The sequence below is a fragment of the Medicago sativa genome, chromosome 5, assembly GCF_051527215.1.
Source record: "Medicago sativa cultivar Bolivia chromosome 5, Bolivia_mono, whole genome shotgun sequence".
In the NCBI taxonomy this organism is placed as follows: Eukaryota; Viridiplantae; Streptophyta; class Magnoliopsida; order Fabales; family Fabaceae; genus Medicago; species Medicago sativa.
In genome coordinates, this window is record NC_140753.1 from 51,760,451 (window position 1) to 51,768,509 (window position 8,059).

General features: G+C 31.5%; 1 long non-coding RNA gene across 1 annotated transcript; it reads left to right on the plus strand.

Moving 5' to 3' along the window:
* The first annotated feature begins 1,983 nt into the window (after positions 1 to 1,983).
* LOC146922850 (uncharacterized) lies at positions 1,984 to 2,590 on the plus strand. Its single transcript, XR_015010874.1, has 2 exons — positions 1,984 to 2,153; positions 2,420 to 2,590. It is a non-coding gene; the product is annotated as an uncharacterized LOC146922850 (long non-coding RNA).
* The last annotated feature ends 5,469 nt before the right edge of the window (positions 2,591 to 8,059 follow it).

Sequence of the window (8,059 nt, forward strand, 5' to 3'; positions counted from 1 at the left end):
TCCTTTATTTTCTCCTCTCTGTTCTTCGATCTCTCTTTCCATGAAAAACACAACCACAACCATCCACCTTCACGGTGACGGATCTACATACTCCGACATCTATTAGCCATGAAACCAACACCTTTGAACTCCTCTCTTCCTCCTCTTTAAAGCCCACCTATTTTTTTTCAAGATTACTGAGATTTCAAAAACACCTTTTTTACCTTATCTCTCGATTTCCGGCCATCATGGGTGTCATTTGTGAAAGTAAGTTCATAATCTTCTTCTCCATAGATTTCTCATCAAAACCCCTAAATAAATTTCCCAATTGGAGCATTTCACCGGCAGCCACCGCACCAAAATTTGTCCGCGCGTTGCTGGAAATGTGACCGGCGACCATCTCATATCTTTTCTTCTTTTTGGTGAGTTCTATCGTTTACCTCTTCTCTAAATTAAATTTTTGAAGTTTTTTATATTTTTTTCGGATTTTTAAAAAAGACACCAATTAAGCATGTTCTTTTTTTAAAATTGATGATTTTTAAGCTTCCTAGTAGGGCCTAAGTGGATATATGATACCAAGTTGTTATTAGAATCCAATTTAGTCCTAATTTATGCTTGAAAATCAATGTTTATGGGATTGAAACTTAATTATTTTGAAATTGAGTTGAGTTCCTGTGAAGAAATATTGATGAGGTTTAGTTTTGGCTATATATATAAAATGGATTTCTTCTTTAGGCTTGTTATTTTGTTGTGAAAGTTGTAAGTATATAAGATTTATTTGGAGTGTTAATTGATATAAATTTAGGTTCACAAATATTTTAGACTATATTGTTTGATAATGAGAACTTGAAGTGGTTTGTATCTTAATCTTAGTTTTAAGACTTTGGGATCGATTGGTTTTAGGTACTTGGTGTTGATTGTGGTCTTGATACTATTTTGAAGATGATCGTTTTGACTAACATTAGTAGTGATGGAGATTGTTTTAATTGGGTAGTGAACCTTGTATTCTTAAATTTCTTAAACTAGTAATGTCATTGTAAAGCATGTTAATGCAATATGGGCTATAACATGGAACCAATGAGGCTAATTTCATCATTGAAACCTATAGGACACTTCGTGACAGGGGTCCATTCCCTGCAGATCAAGTCCTCAAAGAACTTGATGGTAGTTTTGGATTTATCATCTATGATAACAAAGATGGAACTGCTTTGTCGCATCAGTAAGCCCCTCTTTCAATCACTTTAATTATAATTTATATCTCTATTCTTTATAATTTACTACATGGTTTTATTAATATTTAAGCTATTATGTGTAAGTGTAATGCTAGTATTAATGGCCTACAATTTCCTACATGGTTTTATTAATATTTAAGCTATTATGTGTAAGTGTAATGCTAGTATTAATGGCCTACATGTGTTGGTTATGTTTGAACAGGATGGTAATGGACAGATTGGCCTTTTCTGGGGTATTGCAGCTGATGGTTCTGTTGTTATTTCTGAGAATTTGGAGCTTAATAAAGCAAGATGTGTTAAGTTATTTGCACCATTCCCTACTGGTATATTCATTTCCCTTTCAAAATGAGTTTAAATCTTTTATGTTCAAATCTGAAATTGAGTTTGCTCTGAGTTATTTTAGTGTAACCCGAATATTTTTGCGTGTGTAAGTTCTGATCTTAAGTGCTTTGGTGTTGTTGTGAAGAGAAATATAAGTTAGAGTATGAACTTTTTGCTTATATAAATTAGTTACTTGATTACTAGTTTGAGATTTGCTGCATTGTGTTAAGATTAACTATAATATATTTTAGCTTGTAATGTTGGATTATTAGTTTGAGATGTTTTACTTGTAATTGACTGGCTTCGGAAGGGAATGTTGGAGTGGAATAGAAAGGAATAAAAAGGTCTGGAAGGGTCTTTGGCTCGTTTGGCATACAATCATTTGGGTCCTTTGGAAATTTTGAAATAATAAGATCTTCAATAACTCGAATTGGGAGATAGGGGAAATTATTGAGGAAATTAAAGTTTTATCTTGGCGTTGGTTGTTGACTCGTATTAAAGCTTCGATTTGTTGTTGACTCGTATACGCTACAAGATCTTAACTGACTTGGATCTTCCTAAACCTATGTTATACCATCTTCCCACATAGAACGCATCGCAACACAGTTATGCACCCCTGATGTAAGTAGTTTCTCATACTTTAATTAATGTCAGCTAAAGGCAGGACATGCCATGTAATTCTTGTTTTTTAAACTGTTATTTTCTTAGATGCCATTGTTTGCTGCTGCTGATTTTGTTCTATAATTTTGATTTAAGTTATTAAGCCACAGACGATATAAATCAATGGACATCATAATATATTTGAACTCATACTAGCATTGTACTGCTACTCAATGAACTGTAGTTTATAACCGGTAAGTGTATGATTGTTACACGTTTATGTGCAGGTCATGGTTCATGCCACTATGCCATCATTCTCTTATAGTAATTGTCATAGTCTAATGAAATGTTATTTCCAATACTGGTCATGGTTCAGCCACTATGTAATTTAGTATTTCCATGTAAGCATACTTCATTGTGTAATGTTTAAATATATGAAATGTTTTTCCAATGGACTATTTCTTTATAGCTTGTTCATAGTCCAATTGGTTCGTTGCTGTAATCTATCTCAAGGGTACTATACTTTTTGTGTGCCAAATGATTATGTTGTGTTTTGTTTTATGTTTGGTGACTTAGAGTGATCGGTACGTAAAATAGGTTTTTTAGAATGATGTTAATTAATGGCTGAATTTTTCGAATCTCTTTTTTAGGGTATGAAATAAAAACAATTTTAAAACAATGAAATAAAAAAACAATTTAAAATCGTTTATTAAAATTGTTTTAATAATTTAATTTAATTATTTTTCGTAAAAATAATTTAAAATTGTTTTTTAAAATTATTAAATTTTAATATTTTGATTTTATAAACAATTAAAAAACGTTTTTTTTTTAAAAATTCGTACACATTTTGCCAGGGGTTAACCCCTGGCAATGTTCCTGGCATGTTTTGAAAATGACTGATGTGATGCTGACACAGTCTGCGAAAGCCTGCAGAACGCCAGAAAAGCTGCATGCAAGCTGACACAATTTGCCAGGGGTTGAGCCAGGGCCTGTGCCAGGAGCACATTTGCCAGGAGCTAAAGCCCTGACAGGTTCATTTGCGATGAGCAGATTTGCTGGTGATTCTGCTCCTGGCAAACGTCCAGTTGCCAAGGCTTTCTGCATTTTGTCAGGGCTTCTGCCCCTGGCAAAATGCAACATTTCTTGTAGTGAAATAAAATATAATCACCAAAGTAAAATATAAAAGAGCAAATTATCAAAAGTAAAATAAAAACATAAGAAATATAAGAAAAGTTAAACAAAGAAAAATAAATAGATAGAAAAGGTTGGGAGTATCGAGAGATTAAAATAAAACAAAAGGGCTATATAAATCCTCGATATATTTTTTGATTGATATATGATGCATTTCTTCTTTTCTCTTAATTAAGTTTTTGGTCCCTATAAATATCTGCAGTTTTGTTTTTAGTCCCTATAAAAATAAATCACATTTTTTAGTCCCTACAAAATTTTCCGTTATATCTTTTAGTCCCTCCTGTTAAGTGGCCTCTAACGGAGCTGACATGGCACTGACACGTCATTATTTATTTTATTTTTTAAAAAAAACTTTATAATTTCTGTTTAATGGTTTTTTCCAAAAAATAATGGGAAATTACTAAAATACCTTATTGTTTAATTAAAAGACACAATTATTTCTCTCTTCTCTTCTTCACATGCGAGGCTTCTTCTTCCATTCCAGTCTTCCATTCCAGATTTCTTCATCTTCAACTTCTTCTCCAAAAAACTAGTTACATCCAAAAAAAAACTAGAACAATAAGTCAAAAATTGGTTCTTCACCATACGATGTAACAGTTTACATCCAAAAAAGTAGAACAAAGGTTGTCTTTCGTGTTCGTATTGATTTGTTCGTCTTCGATTTCAGACCATCAACGTTTCATATTTCGATTTCATCTTATAATTCGATTTAGGATTTCGATTTCAGATTCAGACTTTGTTCGATTTCGGGGTGGTTCCCTGTTTTGCGTTTTGCTTTCTGTTCGATTACGGAGATTTCGGCGTGCGATTATGTTTTCACGTTTTTTCCTTCTGTTTTGTGAAGCAAATCCCCAAATCTAAATTTTTAGGGTTTCTGTTTTAAGTTTTAATTTTGTTATTTTAGTTTTTATAATTTAACTTTATCTCTTATTTTATTTATTCTAATTTAAATGTATAATAATAAAACAATTCTGAACTATTTAAAAACAAAAAAATAATGAGGTGTCAGTGCCACGTCATCTCCGTTAGAGGTCACTTAACGGCAGGGACTAAAAGCTATAACGGAAAATTTTGTAGGGACTAAAAAGTGTGATTTATTTTTATAGGGACTAAAAACAAAACTCCAAATATTTATAGGGACCAAAAACTTAATTAACCCAAAATTCTATGGTGAAGTCATGAGAATGACTTTTCTGTTGAAGTTAACACTATAACATAAAAAATGTGGTGACTGGTGAGTAACACCCCACTCTTTGTACGTCATGAGAATGACTTTTCTGTTGAAGTTAACACTATAACATAAAAAATGTGTTGACTGGTGAGTAACACCCCACTCTTTGTACAATGACATCAAAAGTTCAGTCATCATAGTATTATCAATTCATTAGATTAACAAGACTACACTTAATCTAATTTTATCCTACCTTGTTTAAAGCGTAACACCCCATAAAGTGTAACACTTAAGATTTTATCATCAACTCTGTTTGCATGTTAAAGATTCCAACGATAAAATAGTACCTGTAAGTCCAAGATGTTGCAAGCATTATTAGATGAATTACTATTGATCATTAATCAGTAATCAACAATTTAAAAATGAATCAAACATTAAGATTAAAATTAACTTTTTCAAAAAAGTCAGTTTACTGACTGCACCGTAGAAGCTCCCAAATATCTTATTACTGACTGACAATGTGTGTATAACACAATACATCTAAAATTAATAAATTCCCCAAATTTTAACTCTCCAAATCTTAAAAACAATTATTAATCTATATACTAATATAAAAATCAATGTCCGTTGATTTTACCATTTTGCCTCCAGAAGGGACAATTTGGTAATCTACTAATTGGTTGAGTGTGTTTTTTTTTTTTTTTTAACAATGGCCTGTGAATTTCCATTTTTGCCTCTAACCAATTTTTTTCTAATTTTTATATTTTTAATAACTTTTAATTATTTTCCAATTTTTATATTTTTAACTATTTTTCAATTTTTTCTCCCAAATTCAGTTGCTTCTACATTGCCGTTGTGGGAGATTAAGGTATCGTTTGACCCGACTTTTTTCAAACTTCTCTACATTTTTAAGGAGAAGTTAGGTCAAACACAATATCAATTAAGTACTTACTAAAAAAAGTAATTTTTTTCCTTTAAAAAAAAAAGTAATTTTTTTGAACGCATAAAATTGAATGGAATGAGCTTTGACCAGAAGCTGTTGAATGTTACTTTAAAAAACTACTTCTCGACAATTTATTTCACAAACACCTCTTTTCAACTCACGCTGGGAACCTTTTCTTTATTTTTTAATATTATATTTCAATATGTTTTTTTCTTCCATTTAACCCTTTTTAAACCGTTCCATTTAATTTTATCTTTTTTTCAAAGAAATTTTATTATCTTTTTATCACTTATATATTTAATTTCAATATCGTTTAATCATCACAATCTCACAAATATTTTTATTCACGTTGTCATTTAATGATCCCAAATATTTTTATCTCCTTTCTTCAACCTCGCGAATATACACACACACATTAACGTTTAGAGTAATATTTTATGTCCGTCTGTCTGTTTTTTTGTTACGCTAATGCATATAATTTTTTTAGTGTTGCTTGGTTGAGTAGTACCTCACCAATTTTTTTTAACTATTTTCCAATTTTTATATTTTTAAAAACTTTTAACTATTTTACAATTTTTTATTTTTAACTATTTTTCAATTTTTTCTCCCAAATTCAGTTGCTTCTACACTGCCGTTGTGGGCGAATAAGATACCATTTGACCCATTTTTTTTTTCAACTTCTCTACATTTTTAAGGAGAAGTTAGACCAAATACAATATCAATTAAGTACTTACTAAAAAATATACTTTTTTTAATGCATAAAATTGAATGGAATGAGCTTTGGCCAAAAGTTGTTGAATGTTACTTCAAAAAACTACTTCTCGACAATTTATTTCACAAATATCTCTCTTCAATTCACGTTGGGAACCTTTTATTTTATTTTGGGTTAAATATTTTATAGGTCCTTACATTTTGTCATCCTTTAAAGAATAGTCCTTACATTTCAATAAATGTTTTTAAAATCCCTACATTTTTCTTCCGTTAGCACAATTAGTCCTTGCCGTCAAATTATGCCCAATCATCAAACGGATTGCTGACGTGGCAATTTTTTTGTTATGGTTTCTTAATGGATTGGACATGTTGGAATGGGTGATATGACCCGACCCATGAAAAACCCATTTCAAAGGGGATTCAAATCCCTAAATTCCCAAAAAACTTCTTCTTCCTCCTGCGATCTCTCATCTTTTTTCTCCTCCTTTCTTCTACCCTCAACCTTTTCTTGTCTATCCTCCCAAATCCAAATCAACATTAACAAGATGTAGATGGTGAATTTGGTGGTGCTTGCTGTTCTAGCGGCCGCACCACCCTTTTTCTTGTCTGTGCCGTTTTGCAGATTCAAACCTTGCTAGATCCGCCACCATGCTTTGTTATCCGGTGAAGGGGTGTGGTTGGGTTCGGTTTGTGGGTTAGCTTTTGGAGATCCGACGAAATTTGTTCTAATTTTTGCAAAGGAATATGGTTCGGTTTATGTGAAATCTTTGAATAATAGACCAGTACAAGCAAAGGAATGAAGCAAATCAATTACAACAGGAGTATAGATTTGTTCTAATTTTTGCGAAGGAATATGGTTTGGCAAATCAATTACAACAGGAGTGAGTCAAAACTTTCAGATCATAGACCACTAGACCAATACAAACAATGTTCACAGCCGATATCAAAGGCATTTCATCCAAGAGATTTTAGTTCATATTGTATACCATTTTTTAAAGAGGTTTTAGGATTCAAGAAAGACATGTATATGGTAACTGAAATCTTTGAGTGATGTGATAAATAATACTCCCTCCGTCCCAATTTATTTGACCTCTTGGCTCATTTCACACAGATTAAGAAAAATGTATAAATAAAGGGGAAAGTGGAATATATTTTATTGGGAATGATAAAAGTAGTATTATTTAGTGTTATATTGTATTGGGAATGATGAAAGTTGTATTGAAAATTGAAATAGGTCAGTTATTTTGGGACACTTTTTTTTTAGAAAATGGGTCAGTTATTCCGGGACGGAGGGAGTAAATATTAATTTTTTATTTAAATTAGGATTTTAACATGTGGCATGACATGTCATTAATGAGGCCATGTGGCTTCCTAGTGGCGTCTATGTGGCATGTTTCGTTTGTCCAGTCAGCAAAAATAGATGGCAGGGACTAATTGTGCTAACAGAGGAAAAATGTAGAGATTTTAAAAACATTTAATGAAATGTAGGGACTATTCTTCAAAGGAGCGTAAAATGTAGGGACTAAAAACATATTTAACCCTTTTATTTTTTAATATTATATTTCAATACGTTTTTTCTTCCATTTAATTTTTTTTAACCGTTCCATTTAATTTTTTTAAGGAGGTCCCATTTAATTTTATTAGCTTTTTTTCAAAGGAATTTTATTATCTTTTTTTCACTTATATATTTAATTTCAATATCGTTTAATCATCACAACCTCACAAATATTTTTATTCACGCTATCATTTAATGATACCAAATATTTTTATTTTCTTTCTTCAACCTCACAAATACACACACACACACACACACACACACACACACACACACACACACACACACACACACACACATATTAGCGTTTAGAGTAATACTTTATGTGTGTCTGTTTTTTTGTTACGCTATTGCGT